Source organism: Odocoileus virginianus, chromosome 23 (genome assembly GCF_023699985.2).
Source record: "Odocoileus virginianus isolate 20LAN1187 ecotype Illinois chromosome 23, Ovbor_1.2, whole genome shotgun sequence".
Taxonomy (NCBI): Eukaryota; Metazoa; Chordata; class Mammalia; order Artiodactyla; family Cervidae; genus Odocoileus; species Odocoileus virginianus.
Window position 1 is genome coordinate 29,021,877 of NC_069696.1, and position 23,202 is coordinate 29,045,078.

Genomic DNA, 23,202 nt, shown 5'->3' on the forward strand with positions numbered 1-23,202 from the left:
TCTTAAGTCTTTAATAAAGCCTGGGTTTGGAAGTCAAATATATGTAACAGACAAGAAACTCCTCAGAAAATGTGTTAGTCACTCAGTAGTGTCTGACTCATTGTGATTCCCCTAGACCGTAGCCTACCAGGCTCCTTTGTCCATGAAATTATCCAGGCAAAAATACTGGAGTGGGTAGCCACTCCCTTCTCTAGAAGGAACTCTGGATCTAACAGTAAAGAAATAAATAACTTTTTTTTTAAATCTATTCTGTCATGGCAATACACACATTCATAAATAGGAACAATATTTGTGTGTCTTAGCAGATACCATGACCTCTTTGGCAAATGTCAGTCATATAAAGACTCTGACATCACTCAAAGTATTCTTCAAAGGGAAGACAGAAGGAAATTCTTCAATGTCCCAGAGTACTTAAAGAAGCTAAAACTCTCAGGGACTGGATGCGATAACATGCTCACAATATTCATCCCAAGGTCTCTATCAGATTTCAACTGCTTTTCATTCTACATAGGTAAGAATGCTTTTCATTCTACATAGGTAAGAATGCTTTTCATTCTACATAGGTACTATTTTCTCTAACTCTACTCCCAGGATTCTCAAGCAACCCTACAGAATTTTATTCAAATTACCATAATGCTGCTGCTGCTGCTGGTCAAAATGCTAATTAACATCACAACAGGGCATCAGAACCCCACTGCTTGCTATTCAGGTTCCTTTGGATCCATCCTCTTCCAGTGAGTGTTACCCAGCCTAGGAAGCAGATATCTAGTCTCCTTGGTTGGTGCTGGTCTATCAAGGAACCATCTTCACTGAAGACAATTCATAATCCGGCCAAAGGATAATCTCTGTCCTGACTATTGGCAACAAATTCACATTTTATTTTCGGCACTTACTCTTGGGATTCTGGGCAAGTCCTACAATCTCTGTGTTAAACGCTATTGATAATGATGCTTCTTGACTACATTTACTAGCAGAGTTATGTATCTCCAAGTTTGGCAAAAATACTTCCACTCCATATTGTATACTAGTGTGGAAGGAAAAATCTATATTGTCTTTTAAGTCACAGATCCCTCTGAAAAATCAAAAGAGAATCAATTGATCTGTTCTTCCATCAGGAAAAACATGTCCCTGAATAATCTTATTTGCAAAAATGCCATGTATATTAAGGGGTTTCTCTGATGCTAGAAGGAGGTAAGTAAACTCAAGTGAATGCTCTGGACCAGACTACAAATTCTTTCTGTATTTATTAGCTATAGGATTTTGGCAATGTTGAATCTGGGTTTCCTCATCGATAAAAACATAGGTAATGAAATCAATCTCCTCACCTACATCTTCCAACGATGTTAAACATGAAATTTTTGAGTAGGAATGTATGTGAAAACAAGGTGATTGTACACAGAACTCCATGCAACCACACGTTGCTATTGAGCCTTCATCCTAACCCTATAATGCTGTCATCAAGCATGTGCAAGTCCTACCACCACCTCACTGGCATCATCAAACTCACCATCATCGCCAAACCCTGGTAATAACTTAAGACTCTGGGCTCTCAGAAACCACTGGCTGGCTGCACTAGGTACTCTGCTGGTACCTCCTTCCTAGTTTTTGTCTGATTACTGATCTCTTCATACACATCCACTAACTAAATATACTAGCTCTATCTTCCCTCTCTGGAAATATTTTTATAATCTGGAGTTTTACACCTACCAGAAGATACTTGGTCCTTCACTGGCATTAAATCCTGATCTGTACTTGAATGCTCCTTGAAATCACTGTTGTTGGGCTCCACACTTGACATCTCTGCTCTCCTCCATCAATGTGAATAGTTAGAAATCATAGTGCTAAGATCATTATCCCTATTTTATTGGCAAATAGACTAGAAAATGCAAAGGCATAGTAAGTACCCTCGAGGTTTACACAGTGTATGACAGAGACAGTTAACAGAATAAGACCAAATTCACAGTGCAACATACATGATACTCAATGATGACATTTTGTTCTGAGAGCCCAGTGATGATATCCTCTTACAAAGAAAACTCTTTCCTTTATGATAATAAAGAAGAATGGATAATATATACATATATCTTATTTGAGGTACATATTTTAATTTGGATTTTTCAATTTAACATTTCATTTTGAAATAATTTCACATTTAGAAAAAATTTCAAAAACAGTACAAAGTTCCCAGCTTCCTTGCATATTAACAAATATCAAATGCATAGCACAATGAGCAAAAGCAAGAAATTAACAGAAAACAACTGGCTCATATACAGACCTTATTGAAATTTCAACAATTGTCTCATTCATGTCCTTTTCTTGAACCATGAGCTGATATTTAGCTATGCTTTTCTTAGTCTCTTTTCATTTGGGACAATTTCCGTTTTTATTTGTTTTGCATGACCCTGACACTTTTAAAGAGACCTGTTCAGTTAGTTTGTTGGTTTACAATTGTCTGGTATTTCCTCATGATACAATTCATATTATGCATTTTGGGTAAGAAAATAACAAAAATGATTTGCTGTACCTTTCTCAGTGAGTCACACTAGAGGCGCATGATGCTACTTAGTCTCATTACTGGGGATACTTTGATCACGTGTTTCAGATGGTGTCTCACAGGACATTTCATTCTAAAGTTGCTACTGTCTACTTTGTAAATAACAATCATTCTCAGAAGATACATTAATATTTGGACACTATGTAAGTATCTTATTTATCATCAGATTTTCACCACTGATTTAGCATCCAGTCTGACTCATGCCTGTGAAAATTATTAATGTGGTATTTACCAAATAGTCATTTTCTATCTCCATCATTTCTTCTATAGTTATTAATTGGTATTCTACTGTTATAAAAGAGCTTTTCTTTCTCTCCCATTTATTATTTTTTCAACATTTTTATAACATCATGGACTATATTGGGTATAATCCATTATTATCATATTTCCTGCTCAAATATTCCAGATGAGTCCATTCCATTGTGAGCCACTTCAATTTGACTCCTACATCCTTTCCACATGTTTCCATCCTTTTTAAGTCATTCCCTACTTTCTTGAACCACAAGATGTTCCAGTTTCTCATCATATAATTTTCCTGTACTTGTCCTAAAATCATTCATTTCTACAAGGGTTCTCAGTGTCCTTTATTGGAAAATGCTGCTTAGAAACCAAGATCTAGGTACTAGGAGTACTTATCAGTATTGAGGTATTATTGCTTTCACATCCTCCCAACAGACAGAGATAGAGAATGTATAAATGGATACACACACAGACACACACACAATTATTTCTTTATAACACACACCATGAGCAATTGATAACTCAGATTCCAATTCAACATCACAGGGTTCATTCTAGCCTTCTTTTATGGTGAGAAAAATAGCCCTTATCATCCACAAGCCTGGGATATAACCAAGAATTCAGAAATGTTAACTCTCACCCCGGATTCTGAAAAACAGAATCATTAATCTATACTGTGTGAAAAACAGATTTTCTTATAAGACTACAATAGTTCTTTTTTTAATCTTAAATTATAAAATAAAAACTCTGTTCGACAAAGTTACTCAAATTAACTCTTTTCCCCCTACCCTCTTCATTTGTAATTCGTATGAACACAATTTGCTACTTTTTGGGTTTTCATGTGAGGTTCCTTGAGTATCTAAGCTCATTTTAATTACTTACTTATTTTTGAGTATGTGAAACTCAGAGCTATTTAAAAAAAAGAAAAAGGATACTCAGGTAAAGTGTCACCATCCTCTGTCAGCATTTCTGCCTGATTTTCATTCTATCAATACCCATTCACTGAGCCCAACCTCTGTAAGTAACAACCAATTTCAGGAGTCTCTGACTTATGTTTCCTATTTTCCCCAATTATCAGATATAAGTATGTTTTCTTATTCCCCTTTAATTCTAGGTACTATTTTTCTGTATTTTTTTTTTTCTCACTTAGCAGTATAGACTGAAAATTACTCTCTATCCATTTATTCTTTTCACAGCTACATGGTACCTCATTATGTGGAGATGCCATAGTGTAGTCATGTATTCAACTATTCTCCTGTGTATGAACATTTAGATAACTTTTAATATTTTACATTTATAAACAATGCCACAAAGACTAACTTTGGGCATGTGATTCTACATTGTTAAAGACATATCTGCAAGATAAATTCCTAATAATGGGACTGCTGGGTCACAATGGTATCTATATGTAGATTTGTTAGCCATCATCTAATTCCTCTCCAAGAGACTTGTACTAATTTTCATCCCATTCAGCAACGTATGAGAATAAAATCTATGTTTTTAACTGTTCCTCCAAATTATTTTAGCAGAGGTGCTGAGCAGCATTTGAGTATTGATTTATGCTTATCTCTTCTCTCTGACTACAAGTATCATCTAACTATGGTACTAACAAAGAGAAAGTTTACATAAATGTAAAAGAAGAAGAAGAGAAAGAAGGAGCTGAGAAATTACTCTTAGAAAAAAATAGTTGGCTTTGACCTCAACAGCTCAGAGTGGGAATACAGAGTATCATCCCTGTAAAAGCTTAATAAACAAAGATTTTACAGTAAATTTTTCCCATGGTCAAGATTAAGCCCTGCCCCCTTTATGTCCACAAGACCAATAAGAATACAACAACAAGTGGCAGGCACACTGTATTTGAATTACCTGCTAACATTTCTGTCTTGCATTAGATTTAAATTCTGAAGTAGAGACCATATATTGATCAACCTATTTATCCCAACTCCTTGCACAATATTTAACATGTAACCTTCCTGATACAAGCGTGTTAGAACTTCATTAATATAAAAATAAACAAACAAAACAAATCTTTTCCAAGTGCTCACTCTGTGCCAGACACCATCCTTAACGTTTTACAAGTATTGTCTCATTATGCCCATGTAACAATCTGACAAGGCTGGTTTTATTATTATTCCCAATTTGTAGATGAGAAAACAGACTTAGAGAAGCTGCATAACTTAAAACGGATACATCATGAAAAGAAAAGAGTTGGGATTTGAGTGGGATTTGAATTGAGGTCTGCCTCAGTGCAAAGCACACTCGTCTGGCTGCGTGCATTCTCAGCTACGTCAGCTCTTTGTGAACCTATGGACTGTAGCCCGCCAGGCTCCTCTGTCCATGGGACTCTCCAGGCAAGAATACTGGAGTGGGTCACCATGCCCTCCTCCAGGGCACCCAGGGATCGAGCCCACATCTGTCTCTTAAGTCCCCTGCACGGGCAGGTGGGCTCTTTACCACTAGCGCCACCTGGGAAGCCCTTTGCCTGACTGGCACTTAGAAATAGGAGCCTTCCTGATGGTCTGCATTTCACATTTATGTAGGTAAGGTCTTGCTGTGCCCTCTGTAAGGCCAGAGCTAGTTCTATATTATGGATCTCAGGCCAGTGTACCACTATTAAGAAGGGAAAGAAAGGAGGTACTTTAAATGGTTTCCAAAGAGACTCTTCAAAAGCTTTCTGAGACTTCTCTACCTTTTGGCAAACAAAGTTTTGGCCCCTCTGATACAGGCACACATTTATTACACCCTTGTGACTGTGGTTTATGTACAAGCATCCTATTAAAAGAGTTTTAAAAAAAGAAAAAAAACAACTGAAATGTGATTCCCTTTCCGACAGCAAAAGGAAAAATAAAAAGATGTTCTTTGCCCTCCTGTTCTAATCTGTGTTTGGAAGTCAAGTCTGCAGTTCCCAGAACTCTATCACCAGCTTGTTACATTTCCATAAATCTGTCCAAGAATACAACACTGTTCACCCAAAAAAAAAAAATGTAATATAAACTGTAAAACACATGCACTTGATACCTGGATCCAATTTGCCCTCATTCTGTATATATGTGAAAATAAAGCGACGCTTTAAGTCTCTGAAACAACAATATCACATTATTTAGATAAGTGCCACCAAATCATTATTGAAATTCTGATAGCATTTGCCTTACTGGTAAAAGAAAATTACCTGTAATGCATAGTTTAAATAATTACTTTTAAACAAAAGCTTCTTTTCTACGTTGCTTATTTATCTTTTGAGACCAACTCAGCAGGGCTATGTATTTTATTAAAATTGCCTTCAGACTGCTAATGGCAGGGCGTCTGTTAGCACAGGAAAAGTGATGGCAGTTTGACTCCTATTCCTAATATTGGGAGTTAGTCCAGACACTTAAGAGCCAGAACTCTGCTGTGCATTTGACTATGTTATCAACACTTTACTTGCTAATGATACTAGTGACAGCATTTCAATATGATGGGTCAGACTTAAATAGGAAAGCTTATAATTGTGCTTGCAGAACCAAAGAAACTCCCTCCCCCCCACACAAAACAATCCCTTTTATCAGCAGATCAGCTGGTGTTAATCTTCATGACTGGGAATTATTTGGTAAGCTTCTGTTCAATATTTTCTCTCCTTCACCACTTCCCACCTTGAATGGAGAGCCTCCATCAGCACCTGATATCTACCCGTTTAGAAAATGACAACTGAAAGCCTTCCTGTGGAGCAGCAGTGTGCCAACTACCCAGCAGAAGGTCACACTGATGACTTCCCTGTGGCTTTTATTTTCCCCAGGGAAATCTGCAGCCAGGGCTGACTGCGTGCCAAATATGCTGAGTGCCACAAACCAGCAGCGCTGAGAACCCCCCATCCTACTTGATGGGGAGCAGTAAGCAACTGTGCCGAACACCTGTGTCAGCTACTGTTCCTGGGGACACCCCAGGCAAGCACTCATTCAGCATTCAGGGAGAGAGCTCCCCTCTTCAAACTGGCACTCCTGTCCAAAAACTTCTCAGGAGTCATACGATAATAGCTATGTTTGTCAGATCTCTGTAACATCAGCGTGTTTAACTACTGTTACGGAGGATGATTTAAATCATTCCTGAGTTAAGTATTTCACTACAAACATCCAGAGGGAATCAGCACGATGAATGCATTTCCTATTGTTATAAATGTAAAAGTAACATTCTCCATCATTTCCCCCAACCAACTTGAGGAAGAGGAGACACAGAGGAGACACAGTCAGATCTGGATGGTGTGATTCTATAGATGGACAAGATTTAAACCAATCAGCATTTTTCCTATAACTTATGGAGAATATATGCTAAACTGAGCCAGTGAAAATTCTAGTCAAGAATGGACAGAGGAAAAGTTAATATAATTAAAAGATTGATGTGTGCCATAGGTTAGGACACAGGAAGAATATAGGAATGAATGAACCAACAAATTAAGGAACACCTAAACAATTTTCAATACATCAGAAAAGTCCCATAATCCAGAAATGATTATATTCTAGGGAGTCAACTGACTCTGCACTTAGTGTTTATGATTTGCAGATTACTCAGGCAGGACTTGTGCAGAGATCCAAAATAAATGAATAAATAAACCAAAGCCTACTTCAGAACCACGTAGCTTGTCAAGCAGCAAAACTACAAGTCAAACATCAGAGCTTTTTGCATGCCGACTGTTCCATTTGGTCTTCTCCAAAATTCCACGTGGCATTCAAGACTGTTGGTCTTTCAGGCTATTCCCTCATTCCAAACTGTTCTTCTAAGGAGGCAACTTTTACTATTGTTTAATCTCATAGAGCTTCATCCTCAACTCCCCCTGCCTGGTTCCAGAATCTTCAACATATCAACATTGATATTTCAAAGGTACAGACTCTCAAAACACTTCATGTACTTCCCATCAATAAAAATACATAAGTAAAGACAAAAATTTTTCAGATTTCCTATACTGGTAAATTGCAAAACTCTTACTTTAATCGCTCAGGGTTAAAATATATCCCTTATTGCACCCTACTGATTCCATCTTAGGATCTCTGCTCCTATCTGTCCCCAGGTTTTACCATCTTGGTCCTGACTTTCTGGATTTCTTGCTTAATAACTACAATAATGTCCCACCATCCCCTTTTAGCTTCTCCCCTTTCAATCAACCTCATACTGCCACTGTATTAGTTAATTAATCCAAGGCACAGATCTAATCACCACCCACATTCCCTTAAAAACCGAACAAAAAATTTAATGGCTCCCCAAGTCCTGTTGAACTAAGTCTAATCACTAGCATGAGATTCCAAGTCCTCTTTACAGACTTTGAATTGTAAAGTCTCTTTATGTTGTAAAAAGCCCACCATATCTTTACAGGAACCATCCGCCTCTTATATATACTCTGTGCTGTATCCAAACCTAACCCAAGCTGAAAAAGACACTTAAGACACCAGGACCTTAATAAATAAATAAATATGTGTGTATACATATATATATACACACATATATGTATATATAATTATATTAATATATACTAATATATTAATGTATATTAATGTACAATGTATATATATTAATATATACCAACTAACTAACCGCTGCCAGTATCTAACATCTCTGCTAGGAAAATCACACGCACCCTTAAAGATTCAGCTCAAATACTGTTTTGCCTATGAAACTTTATCTTTTCTATAAACCCTTATAGAATGCCAGGTTGCAGATCTTATGTAGCCTTTTTGACATTATGTCTCACACTATAATATTTGGTTTTGGATCTTCTAGCTAAATTCATTTAGCACGTGCTATGAGCAAAACACTTTGAAAGATATTTTGGGGATACACTGGAAAATAAGATTCATTCAGCAAAAGGCAAATGAGAAAAAAAGTTTAAGTGAAGTGGAAAGTCATTCAAGCAGTTAGATGAACTCAAGGGCCAAATAAGATAATGACTGATAATAACCACATGGATTTAGTGTAAAGGCGGTTACTGATGACTTTAGCAAAGGTTGGCATAAGAAAAGTAGAAGAGGATTGAGGAGCAAAAGGAAGAAAGAAAATGGAGACAATAAGTTAAAACTTAAAGGAGATATATATATATATATATATATATTTATAAGAAAATAGACTTTATATTCATTTATAAAAACAGAATACATGTATTACATGGATATTCTAATAGCTATATAATGAAAATCTAAGCTTATATTCTTACTTATAGTTTTAAAATAGTTTTGCAATGCATTGACTCAGAATTCTAAGTCAGAATTCCAGTATTCTTGCCTGGAAAATCCCATAGACAGAGGACCCTGGTAGGCTACCGTCCACAGGGTCGCAAAGAGTCAGACACAAGTGAGCAACTTCACTTTCTTTCTTTTCTTTCTCAGTATTCTGAAACATTTCTAGTAAACAGTCATTGGGCAGTTGGAAACTGCTGCTGTCAGACAGGTAAGAGAAGGCAACCCTACCTCCTAAATTCCTTTTCTAAATAATCATTTTGATTCTTTGAGATGATAGCAATGAGAATTTTAGAAACAACTTTCCTTCCAAATATCAACATACCTTTTCAGAATTTTTCTGAAAATAAATATGAACAATTTCCTCTGTTATTTATAAGCATCCTTATTTTTCTCATTTACATTAAAAATGGTCACTTCTAACAAGATTCCTAATTCAACTAAACTTGATTTACACACCATGCATACTGGTTCAACACATGTAATGGAACTGCAGAAATAACAGTAGCAATGCAATTCTCCTTATGGGAGAAGCAGTGTTGGTCACTTAGCAGGCAAACACAGGCTAAAGACCCCAAGTCATCAGCTGGTAAGTTTCAAAGCTGATTCCAGAATTCATGCCCTATATGTCCTATGAAGGTTTTAATTTTTTTAACTATTCCACATTTTCTTCTTATAAATAGCCTCATGGGTCATGTGATCATTACAATAAACCATAACATAATTTTCAAAAATTCTCCCTTACAACTGGAAGATAAAAATTCATGACTTTTATGGACTTACACACTCTAATTTCAGTTTAAATTAAAAACGACAAAAAAATGGGAAATTCAACCATGCAAAGCAACTAACCAAAGTTACACAAACTTCTTCAGAAGACACAGAAACTTCTATTACACATTCTTGTCATTAATATACCTATTATGAAACAATAAGTTATTATGTAAAACTCAAGAACATGATTATAAATTAAAGGGATCTTCCAAATTAAGGACACAAAAACAAAAAGTGATAGCTGTACTATTTAACATGAACTCCTTGAACACAGTCATCAGTCAAAGTCTTAATCAGATAATGTTGCCCTAATCATTGTTAAAGTCCATTTTCACTCATAATTTGTTATATAAAGAAAAAAATTTTAATGTTTTACCCAACCTGTAAGCCCAAATGATCCTTAAACCATGCAAGCCACACCATGCCCTTTTATTGACTAAGAGAAAAAAAAAAAAAACACAAAAATATTGCTAGCAAAACACTCACACATATATATATACATAAAGATACATGTAAAAAAAAATAAAAATAAAAAAAATTAAATTCCTCTTAATGATGCCCATCTCACTCAGAATAATAGTCAAGATCCCGCTGCAGTCTACCAGACCGTATATAGTGAACATCACATCACCCTTTCTCGTCTCTTACTTGTCCACTCTTCACTCTCCTCTGACTGTACTTGTCCACTCTTTACTCTCCTCTGACTCTCCAAATACCTCTTCTTGGCAATCCTTCAACATAGCAAGCAAGCTCCTTACACTCGTCCTTCCCAATGACTGTATATCTTCACCCATATCTCTAAACACTTCTCCGTCTCCTGCTGCACTCAGGTCTGCGTTCCAATCTCTCCTAAGCAGAAAGGCTTTCCCTGGACATGGTGTCGGATATAGTCTCCCATCATTCTGTATTTATTCTGCTCTATTTTTTCCTTAGTATGTATCCTTATTAACCTATACATTAAAATTTTCACTTTAGGTTTTCCTTCACTAGAATGAAAGCTCCAGGAAAGAAGGGACTTCTGTTGTATGAATGAATGAATGAATGAATGATCATCTTTTCATTTCATCCAACTAAAGAGGAAACTTCTCCAGAGACACAACAGTAAAAAAAAAAAAAAAAAATTTAATGTTCTTGAGTTCTTTGAATATCAGTGCAAAGTGAAGTACAAGTATCAATGGTATTCCTTATCAAAATATATACTGGTGAAGATGACACAGGATGATGATAGTTTTTTATCTGCATGTACAATGTTGGGTGCAGAACTGCTTGGGTTCCACAGCTTGTAAAGCACACAATGCACTACATTTGAATCATGTCAAGAAACAGTGGTTTATCTGTTACTAATATTTCATGTGACAGTAGGAGGCAATGTAGGTTTGTAAAACAGGAGGATTAGACTGAGGCTCTCTCTATCCCTCAAGACTACCAGGGATCTATGAGATACTTGTCTCTTCCTTCTTGATTTTGCTTCCAAACATACAAAACTCAAACAACTGTGTTCAATTTAAGGTCAATATATACATAACAGTCAGTGTCCAAGAAAATTCACCACCGTTGGTTTCAGTATGCTTCTTTCTAACGTTTAGTCCAATGATAGTTACAGATTGAAAGTCAAGAAATGTTAACTACCAGAAAACTCCTTATGAAAGAATCACCCCAAAGTGCTTCTCAACTCTTTAAGAATCACTGCAGACATACTTATAAACCCAATTTCTTGGGCATATCATTGTAAACACAGCTTTTTGAAGGTCTCTTACCTAATTTAGCTAAGAGCAGAGATCTGAGTATATGTGATGCATCAAGATGCACTTGTAATTATCTTTCCTCTAAGCTGGAGGGTAGTATTCTCAAAAGATGTATAATAATAACCTGTCTAGTTCTTAATGCTAGAAAATGACTAAATCTCTGAAGCATCCAAGAAGAACTTTAAGCTTAGCTCCATTCTGAATAAACCATTTCACTTCAAGAGATGTGATCAGACTGAAGAACAAAGCCATTTATCTGTGTGATGAAACATGAAAAAAAAACACTGATAGCTACTCTCCAGGAGACCTGGGTGTGGAGACATTAAGTCACACTCCAGGAGATTGTGGAAGTGGTAACACTGGAGGGCTTACAAGAGAGGACCCCCAAGCTTCTATAAATAACTAAGCCATAGTAACAAGACTTTTCACCACTGATTAAGACAGCCACAGGGAGGCTTCCCTGAAGCAAGATATCAGTCATCACAAGCTGTCCGTCATTCATGGTGACTCTCAGGACAACGGGGACCGCAGAGACCAACACGGCTGTGCCCAGCTTACTGAGGAGTGTGACTTATCCTAAACTTTCCACATTAGATGACAAAAGCTCACAGTAGACCCTTTGACTATGGAGATTGTTCTATCCACAGAGAAATTATTTAATTAACCTTCACTTTATATATGGTAGCCAACATTCAGAAGTTAAAATCAGCATTAGTAAACAGATAGACTCTAAGAGTATTGCGTGTTCTTAGAGGTGTCCTTGCACCCAGAGAATACAACAGAAAAGAAAGGAAACTTGACTTTGCTGACCCAAGTATTCTCCCATTATAATTACAGAAGTAATGACATTTTATGTTTTAAGGTTTTGATTCTGAAAAAGTCATGGAAAAGTCTTCATTTCAAAACTATTCACATAATAAGATAGATGACAGAAATCAGGGTACCTCTGAATCTTATTAGGTAAGAAATTTTCCTCTGTTTCTGAAAACCTCTACAAATTACTTTTCATCTTCATATTTTAAAAAGAGAAGGCCCAAGTGCTGGACATAGAAAGGTTCCAGTAGTTAGCGGCAACACTGAACACCACACCAAGTAAGCACAGACAAGAAATAAACAAGTAGCAAGAGGTCAAGAATTTCAAAATTAATGACAAGAATGATCAGCAAATGATAATGCAATATCCTGACCTGCTGAGTCTCCAATCTCTCCCACTCCTGATGTCCTTGATATTATCTACTTCTTGCAATGCTGAGAAAAAGAAAAAGGAAAAAGAAATGTATTTAGTGACAAATCAAAATAATTTCAAAATACTCAGGTGAAAAAAAATAAATGTTACAAAGGGAATTAAACAAGATTTCTACTATATAACTCTGGAAGAAATATTAAGTAATTTCACTGTAAAACTTTTTTTCTAGACCAGATTTATCCTAACAATACAAAGTTGAATTTGCATCTAAATATCAAATAATATAACACATTTAATATCATATTAATAAAATATAAAACCACATGATCACTTCTATAGATGCCGAAAAGCATTTGATAAATACCAACACCCTTTCATGAAATAAACATTCAAAAGGCTTCCCTGGTGGCTCAGATGGTAAGGAATCTGCCTGCAATGCAGGAGACCTGGGTTTGATCCCTGGGTTGGGAAGATCCTTAGAGAAGGGGCTGGCTACCCACTCCAATACTCTTGCCTGGAGAATTCCATGGAGAGAAGAGAGTTGCAGGCTACAGTCCATGGGGTCGCAAAGAATCAGACACAGCTAAATGACTATTACTTTTACTCCTCAACCTAATTCAGAGCATCTATGAAAACCTCACAACTATCATACTTAGTAGTAAAAGACTGACTGCTTTCCCCCTGCTATCAGAAATAAGACAATAGTGTCCACTCATATCACTTCTATTCAAGATTAAAAGGAAGGTTACATTCAGGTATAAAGCACATCCAGATTGAAAAGGAAAAAGTAAATTATCTCTATTTGTAGTCAATGTTACTTTTATCTAGAAAATCCTAAATATTGAAATTTTATTTAAAAATGATTAAAACTAATGAACATTATTAAAACTAATGTAAGGTTGCAGGATACTTGATCAATACATAAAAATCAATTGGATTTGTATGTACTAGTAATAAACACTCAAAAAATAAAATTAAGAAAGCATTTTCCTTACAACAACATGAAAAAATTAAATGCTTAAGTATAAATTTAATAAGTGGAGGATTTATATATTAAAAATTAAAACACTACTGAAAGAAATGAAAGAATATCTAAGAAAGATGAAAAGGCATCCCACATTCATGGATCAGAAAAGTTAATATTCTTAGCATGAAGTACTCCCCAAATTGATCAGTGTATCTAACACAATCTCTATCAAAATTTTAGCTGGGTAAAAACTGACAAACTGTCCTTAAAATTCATATGGAATGCAAGGGATCCAGTACACCTAAAACAATCCTATGAAAGAAGAAAAAGCTGGGGAATGCATCCTCACAACTTCCAAACTAAAGCCACAGCTACAGTAATCAAGACAGTGAGGTACTGGTATAAGGATACAAATACAGATAAATGGCATAAAATTGAGAGTATAGGAACAAACCTTGACATTTATGGTCAATCAATTTTTGACACACTTGCCCAGACAATCCAATGGGGCTGGGGTGGGGTGGGGTGGAGAACAGTTATAGTATGACAAAAAATAAATAAATCTAGTCTTTGTTTCTGGTTCTTGACAGGCAGCTTTGAAAACCCTTGGAATTCCCTGAGTGATAGGTATGACTTCATTATGCTAGTGAAATGACTCTTAAGAGGATTCCCAGACCGCTTCAGGCTGGGGGAGGATATCAGAAAAAGCAAGTAAGAGATTCGAGGGCTGGAACACTGAGACACCTCCCACCCGCAACCCCTGACTTTCTCCCCTACACTGACTTCTAGGGAGCAGAAACTGAGAGACTGGAGACGGAGTGTAATGACATGACCAATGACTAAGCCAACCACACCTATAATTATGCCAATAAAACCTCCAAACAACAATCTCAGAGTGTCCTTCCTGGAGAACAGAATGATGTTCGAGGAGGATGGCACACCCTGCCTCCACAAGAGGGATACTCTTGTACCAAAACCCTTTTAGACGTATCCTCTATCTCCTCTGTTCATCTGAATCCCTTACAACAAAAGTCGTCATAAGTAAGCACATTCATGGATTCTATGAATCACTCTAGTGCATTACTGAGCCTGAAGAAGTGTCGTGGGAATTCCTAAGTCTATATGCAATTCAGCCTGGGAAAAGTCTCCCTTGCCTGGGGACCCCACTTGCAGCTGTCTTCTGAAGTAAGGGCAGTCTTTCTGGGGACCTTACCTATTAGCTTGTGAGATCGGGTGCTAACTCTAAATAGTTAACATCAGATTGACTGGAATTATGAACACACTGGAATATAATCATCTTTCCAACAAATGGTCCTGGGAAAATTGGACATCCATATTCAAAAGAATGGAATTAGATTCATACTTCAAAATCATATAAAAATTAACTCAAAATGTGTCATATAAATAAATGTAAGAACTAAAAATCATAAAAATATTAGAAGAAAGCATAAATAATTGTAACCGTTGAGTTTGGCAATAATTTTTCAAATATAACACCAACAGATAAAGTAAATAACAAAAGAAAAAATTGATAAATTGAACTACATCAAAAGACAACATCTTTGTTTCAAAGTACACCATCAAGAAAGTGAAAAGGTAACCTATAGAATGGGAGAAAATATTTACAAATCATAGACCTGACAAAGGATACAAAATATAGAAAGAACTCTTACAACTCTACGTTAAAAAGTCAAACAAACCAATTAAAAAATAAGCAGAGAATCTGAATAAACATTTTACCATAATAGATATAAAAATTGTCAATTAGAACATAAAAGATACTCAGCATTAGCCATTAGGTAAATGCAAGCCAAAACCACAATGATATGGTATGTCACATCCACTGTGGGATGGCTATTTTTTAAAAAAAGATAATAACAAGTGCTGGTAAGGGTATAGAGAAATTGGAAACACGTACATCACAGATAAGAATGTGAAATTCTTCAAGTGTTTTACAAAATACTTTGGCAGTTCCCAAAAGGTTATAGAGAGTTACCAAATGAGCCAGCAATTTCACTCCTATGTTCATACACAAGAGAAATGAAACATATGTTCATACAAAAACCTGTACTCGAATGTAACCCCACTTATAATAGCCAAAATGTGGCAACAGTCTAAATGTCCATCAACTGAGCAAACAAAATGTAATATATCCATATAGTGGCATATTATTTAGTCATATAAAGGAATGAAGCATGTTACAACATGGATAATCTTTGAAAATATTATACCAAATGAAGGAAGCCAGTAACAAAAGACCACACATTGTATGATTTTATTTTTAAGAAATGTCCTGAAAAGGTAAATTCATAAAGACACTGAGCAGATTAGCAATTCCTTACAGCTACAGGGAAAAGAGACTTGTGAAGTAATGAGGAGTAACTTTAATGAATTTGTAGTTTATTTTGGTTAGATGAAAATGTTCTAAAGTTATATTGTGGTGATACTGAAATTCTCCTTAAATTTACTGAAAAACACTGAATTGCACACTTTTAAATGAGTGAATTGTATAGTATATAAATTATAAATCAAAACAGCAAGTTTAAAAAATTTCATAGATAAAGCAAAGGCACATTAACACATTAATCCCACATTTAAAAGGAAAATTACCCACATCTGCCTTGAAAAGTCTATGTTAAGATGATACAAAAGATATTTAATATTTTGATAGTTATTCCTTGACAGATAACATTAATAGCATGCCAAGATTAAATACCAAAAGGAAAGTGTTCTACTTTTAAAGTAGTCTTCAGAGATTAGTCTTTTCTTTTTTTTTTTTTTTTCTTTTTTTTTTTTTTTTTATTTGTTGGAGGCTAATTATTTACAACATTGCAGTGGTTTTTGTCATACATTGAAATGAATTAGCCATGGATTTACATGTATTCCCCATCCCGGTCCCCCCTCCCACCTCCCTCTCCACCCCATCCCTCTGGGTCTTCCCAGTGCACCAGGCCTGAGCACTTGTCCCATGCATCCAACCTGGGCTGGTGATCTGTTTCACCCTAGATATACATGTTTCGATGCTGTTCTCTTAAAACATCCCGCCCTCGCCTTCTCCCACAGAGTCCACAAGTCTGTTCTATACATCTGAGTCTCTTTTTTCTTTTTTTTGCATATAAGGTTATCGTTACCATCTTTCTAGATTCCATATATATGTGTTAGTATACTGTAATGGTCTTTATCTTTCTGGCTTACTTCGCTCTGTATAATGGGTTCCAGTTTCACCCATCTCATTAGAACTGATTCAAATGAATTCTTTTTGATGGCTGAGTAATATTCCATGGTGTATATGTACCACAGCTTCCTCATCCATTCGTCTGCTGATGGGCATCTAGGTTGCTTCCATGACCTGGCTATTATAAACAGTGCTGCGATGAACATTGGGGTGCACGTGTCTCTTTCAGATCTGGTTTCCTCAGACTTAAAAGCTTTTGCACAACAAAGGATACTATAAGCAAGGTGAAAAGACAGCCCTCAGATTGGGAGAAAATAATAGCAAATGAAGCAACAGACAAAGGATTAATCTCAAATATATACAAGCAACTCCTCCAGCTCAACTCCAGAAAAATAAATGACCCAATCAAAAAATGGGCCAAAGAACTAAACAGACATTTCTCCAAGGAAGACATACGGATGGCAAAAAAACACATGAAAAGATGCTCAACATCACTCATTATCAGAGAAATGCAAATCAAAACCACAATGAGGTACCATTATACACCAGTCAGGATGGCTGCTATCCAAAAGTCTACAAGCAATAAATGCTGGAGAGGGTGTGGAGAAAAGGGAACCCTCTTACACTGTTGGTGGGAATGCAAATTAGTACAGCCACTATGGAAAACAGTGTGGAGATTCCTTAAAAAGCTGGAAATAGATCTGCCATATGACCCAGCAATACCACTTCTAGGCATACACACTGAGGAGATTAGTCTTTTCAATAGGACTTTCAAGTGTGGCTACTGAAAGTTAAAAGTGCTTCAAATTTTTTGAAAAAATATTTGAATCATCTATACCAGCAATCTTACACATGTTCATCCCAGTATGATAGTTGCTCAGTCATGTCTGGATCTTTGCAATCCCATGAACTGTAACCCCTTACGCTTCTCTGTCCATGTAATTTTCCAGGCAAGGATGCTGGAATGGGTTAGCCATTCCCTTCTCCAGATGATCTTCCTGACCCAGGGGTCGAACCCAGGTCTCCCACATTGCAGGCAGATTCTCTACCACCTGAGCCACCAAGGAAACCCACACACATTCATATGTAATTTCATTTCTGGAAAATACATACCAAGTAAAGAATTCCAAAAACAAGAAAAGATATGCACAAATACATTCACCTAGAAATTATTAGCAATATAAAAATAGAGTGAGTAAAAGTGGCTAACAATAGAGCACTGGTTGAATAAATTACAGATTATCTCCTTACTGATTTGCTGAAGAAAAGAGGCTTAATAATTAGCAGAACCCAGATTCAAATATACATTCCTTTGACTCCAGCATCCAAAGGTTTCTAAACACTAATTTTGTTCCAAAATATTAATGTTCTGAAAGATTAATTTTGGTTAATAGACCAAAGATCTATAGTTTATATAACCAATGATACACACACAGGCTCACATACAAGATATAAGCAACTCAAGAAAGAAATGCCAAAATGTTACAATGTTAGTTTTAGAATAAAAAAGTTTCTTAGTTTCTTTTGCTAATTTACATTTTTTAAACACTTCTCCAATAAATTATATAACTTTCATAGTAACAAAAAGGTTACTAAATAGAATATCAAAACTTCTATACAAAGTGTATACTGCTATTTAAGTGTGCAGATAAAACACACCTAGTGTCCTTTTAATAACCCCATATTCCTCCCCAGAACACAGACATCCACTGGAGTATTCCATCCAAGTCTATTTTCTAAATATTAACCAAGTCTTTAAAAAAAAATAACTAACTTATTTTTATCCATTAGACACTATCCACATTGGCTCTTTACTTCACAACCACTCAATGAAATGTGCATTATTAGCATATAACAAATGAGGATACTGATATATACCCACTCCTGGGTATATATCTGGGAAAAAAAATTAGAAGACTAACTGGATAAGATACATGCACCCCAATGTTCACAGCAGCACTATTTAAAATAGTTAAAACACAGAAGCAACCAAAATGTCCCAAAAGATGATAGGAATATTACTCAGCCATGCAAATTACTCAGTAATTTGCAGTGATGCGGCTAGACATAGAGAATATTACACTTGGTGAGATAAGTCAACAGGAAAAGACAAATACTGCATGGTATCATTTATATGTGGAATCTACAAATATACAAACAAATGAATATTCAAAATGAAAACAGACTCACAGATACAGAAAATAAACTTCTTGTTACCAAAGGGGAGATGGTAGGGGGAGGAACAAATTAGGGGTATGTGATTAACAGATATAAACTACAATGTATAAAACAGATAAGCAACAAGGATATATTGTATAGCCCAGGGAATTATAGCCATTATCTTATAATAACCTATAATGAACTATAGTCTTCAAAATTACTGAATCACTATTCCTCTCTTTACATCTGAAATAATACACTATTATAAGTAAACTATACTTCAACTAAAATTTCTTTTTCTTTCCAATAGACCACACAGACAACTTCAAAAGATACTTGTCCATGTATCAGTTCCCTATTGCCTTCTCAAGTGCTTGCCAATGTATCAAACAAAGTAATTGTTACTAACATGGATGTGAGCTAGTCAGATTAAACTGGGCAAAGTACAAAAATTGGAGGCACTCTCCCACCACCTCTCACTATCCCTTCTTCCTTTTATTGGCTGCATAGCACTTAGCATCTCTAAACCTCTTTTTTTTATGACCTTGCCAATTTTGTTCATTGCTTTACCTTTTGCACCTAGAACAGTGCCTTGATTTAAACTGGAGTTCAAGAAATACTTAGAAGATGAATAAATAAATGTACTTCAAAACAGGTGCAAATTTCTCTATTTCCTAAACTATATGTCTCTTGCCAAATCAAATAGCCTCTAATTTTTTAACTTTTTATTTTAATTATGTTTGATGGCACCAGTACATGTGAAATCTTTAGTTTCCCCAACCAGACATCAGACCTGTGCCCCATGCATTGGAAGCTCAGAGTATCAACCACTGGACCAGCAGGGAAGTCCCCGACATCTCAACTTTTAAACATCCACTTCTTTAATGCAATACTGCCCAAGGCTGTTATGAGTTTAAATTCATTCATTCAAAAACTATTTATTGAGCACCTATTATATGCCAAACATTATTCTAAGCAATGTGATAGTAGCACGGAACAAAACAGACAAGAATCGCTTACACAGCTCATAGTCTGGTGAGTGAAGATAGACAAGAATGTAACATCAAATATTAGATTCAGACAAGTACTCTGGAGACAAAACAGCTATGGGTAGGAATCTGAGAGGAGGATTCACAATTTTAAGCAGAGTAACTGAGAAAGAGGACATTTGAATACAGAAGTGAGGGAGTGAGAGGTACATATTAGAAAAGGAACTTACAGTCAGCGGGAAAAACATGCTGGCATGACTGTATTTTCAGAGTGGTTGCAATGCCATGAGTGATGAATGCGTATTAAGAAATGAGGTCAGATAAGTGAGGCAGGGGAAAGGACAGACTGTGTCAGGCCTATATGCCATTGGAAAGATATTAGCTTTTATTCTTAGAAAAATTAGTAGTCTTTGGAGGAGTTTGAACAGAAGTAGGATATTCTATGGCTAAAGTTTTTAATGGGCTCAGTATCTCTCAATAGAGTTGCTCCTGGCATTTTGGGTGGCCAGCTCCCCTCTGTCCTGACCTTCAAGCACACAGCATGTCATTGAGCATCTCTAAGCTCACCTCACCTATTGCCAGTAGTAATCCCCAGAACTTCTGACAACTAAAAATGCCCCCACTTATTTCCAGAGCTCTGTTAAGAACAGATCATGGTAGTGGAGAGTCTATTTTAATATTCCAGGCAATACTTTATGTCATCTTGAGCTAAAGCGACAGTGGTAAATTCAGAATACATATTTTTTTAGAGACAGGAATTGCAAACGATTTGGATATGGGTGTGAGTGAAAGCTAAGAGTCAAAGAAGACTTACAGATATTTAGAGCAAATAGAAGAATGGAACTGTTCTTCACTGAAATTTTGAAGACAATGTAGATGGAACTGATCTGGTGAAGAAAGCAGGCATTCAGTCAAGAAATGTAAAAAAAAAAAAAACTGCTATATGAAAGCAGATATGTCTATATTTTATGCAAAAAATTTTGTGAAATGAAATAATGAGCAGTCCTGAACTGATGGATTTTGTTACATTTTATGAAGTGTATTTTATGAAGGAATAGAGTTAACAGAAATAAACATTAGATAAATAAATGAATAAATGGTTGCTAATTAATAGTAGTCTATTAACTAGTCTAAGCAATTTGATTATATCAAGAAAATTGTTGTCTTTATATATATATATATATATATATAACCCAAAGGAATGAATTTAATTGTGGGATTTAGAACAATAAATGGTGTGTGAGTAGGCAGGCTTTTAATCCTGTTAAAATCCCACCAGGCCCACATTGCTTGGAGTAGATGCCCTACAGTGAGATTAGACACTGCCTCGGGAAAACAGTGAGTGCCGCAACTCTCCCGTACCCCATATGGACTATGAACCACCAATTCCAACACTATGGAGTCAACTGGTCAATACATGCAACCTTTACTACATTCATGGGCCATCTAAGGATTTCAGAGAAAAGCTGTGTTCAAACATTGTTCAGCTCCTCTTTACTGGTAGAGTTGAGTCATTCTTCCATAGACAGAACAAATGATCTGAATCAACACTAACTGATAGATGCAAACATACAATTTAGAGTTACTGGGAGGAAGTGTCCAGTTGCATCACCGCTAGAAACTTATTCCTAGGAGCAGCATCCTGCTTGCTTGCCAAAGTAGAAAAGCAGCATTTTGAACAGCAGTGCTCATCACATAAATCTGAAGAGTCTTTCTAAATGTGTTAAATCACCAAACCCATACAGTTAGAACAATTTTATTCTCTTTGGATTTATATCACACTTAGGAACATTCTGCCTCAATATTTTCTATCAATATTCCCTGTGATTTGTTACAGGGGAGGTATTTGTATTCCAACAGAAGTTCCTGTACACACAGGTACAAATGCATGCTTCCTTCAGAACACAGAATCATTTTCCAACCTATTGTTAAGACACTCTCTTATCTGCAAAAACATTAGTGGAGGGGAATTGAATGTAATTCTTCAGTCAAGTTCCATCTCCAATCACCAGTTAGCTAAAGAAGTTAGAAGGTTTGTACAAAGGTGGTTGTTTGAACTAAAGTGGGAAGGAACATGATAAATAAGTACTAGTGGCAGACAGATGCCCTACAGGCTTCGCATTGTTGTTTGAGGGGAAGGACATAGTATGTCATAATGAATTACCATTAATTTGAGCCAGCAGTACTGTTAGATTGAGCCCAGCAACCCAGGATGACAAACAGTGCCTGCAAGATCATCTAATGAGGGGACAAGTCTGCTCCAGTATTGCCGCTTCACTCAATTAGTGGACAAGGCTTTTAATGCTGCTCTGCACAACTAAAGCAATTTTGATTACTTAGAGCTAAGTCTCCATTTAGAATGTTTTGGAAGCTGAAACAGGGTTTCTCCCTTTTTTTTCCTAATATAATTTAGCCTGAGAGTATTTGAATGGTAATAAGCTATTTGAAAGCCAATCACATTATTTCTTATTTTTCCCTAAGTAATATTGAAATATATTTTTTAAAAGTTCAAATGATAGAATTTACTCTAGTAAATGAAATGTAAATAAGATAGCAAATGATTAAGGATATGCAGAGGGTGTGTGTGTGTGTGTGTGTGTACGTGTGTGTGCATGCAGCACTATGTGTGTCTGTGCCAGAATTACAGTTGGTGAATTTCATTTCATCAGCCAACATTATCAGGAGGGTTGCATATTTATTCTATATATCCACATTTTAAAAAAATTCCAGATCTTGCCTTCTTTGGCTGGGAGCACTTATATTTCAGATCTTTTGATATGGGGAACTGACTTTTCCACTTCATTATTTTTTTCACTATGTCACTGCATGATGAAAAGCACTGATAAGTACAATGGTATGACTTTCTTTAATAACGTGATCATTGACTTATAACTAAAACCTTACCCTCCCAGAGTCTCCTTAGGCTTCCTAAATTCCTTTCATTCTCATTAAAAACATACAGGGTGCTCACTCTATACATCATTCTATTATCTTCCAGCTTTTTATCCACTATGTGTATTTAATCCTCGGTCTGCTTGTACTGTGTGAAATTCTATGAAATTTTACCTTTATAAAGAGAAAGTCATTAGATTAAAAAAAATTACTCAAGTCCTTAATGAATTATGCAAGACACACAGTCAGTCGTAGGTACCCATAAAATTTTATTACATTGAACACAAATACTGCAGATAAAGAAAGTGAACCTTAAGATGATT

General features: G+C 36.0%; 1 protein-coding gene across 4 annotated transcripts in view; it reads right to left on the reverse strand.

Moving 5' to 3' along the window:
* The window catches only part of SOX5 (SRY-box transcription factor 5), a 1,090,001-nt gene that overhangs the window by 698,873 nt on the left and 367,926 nt on the right, over nt 1-23,202 (reverse strand). For all 4 annotated transcript variants that reach the window (XM_070453774.1, XM_070453776.1, XM_070453775.1 and 1 more), the window contains one exon: nt 12,698-12,758. The gene's annotated coding sequence lies outside the window, so the exon portion shown is untranslated. The remainder of the gene's footprint in view (nt 1-12,697; nt 12,759-23,202) is intronic.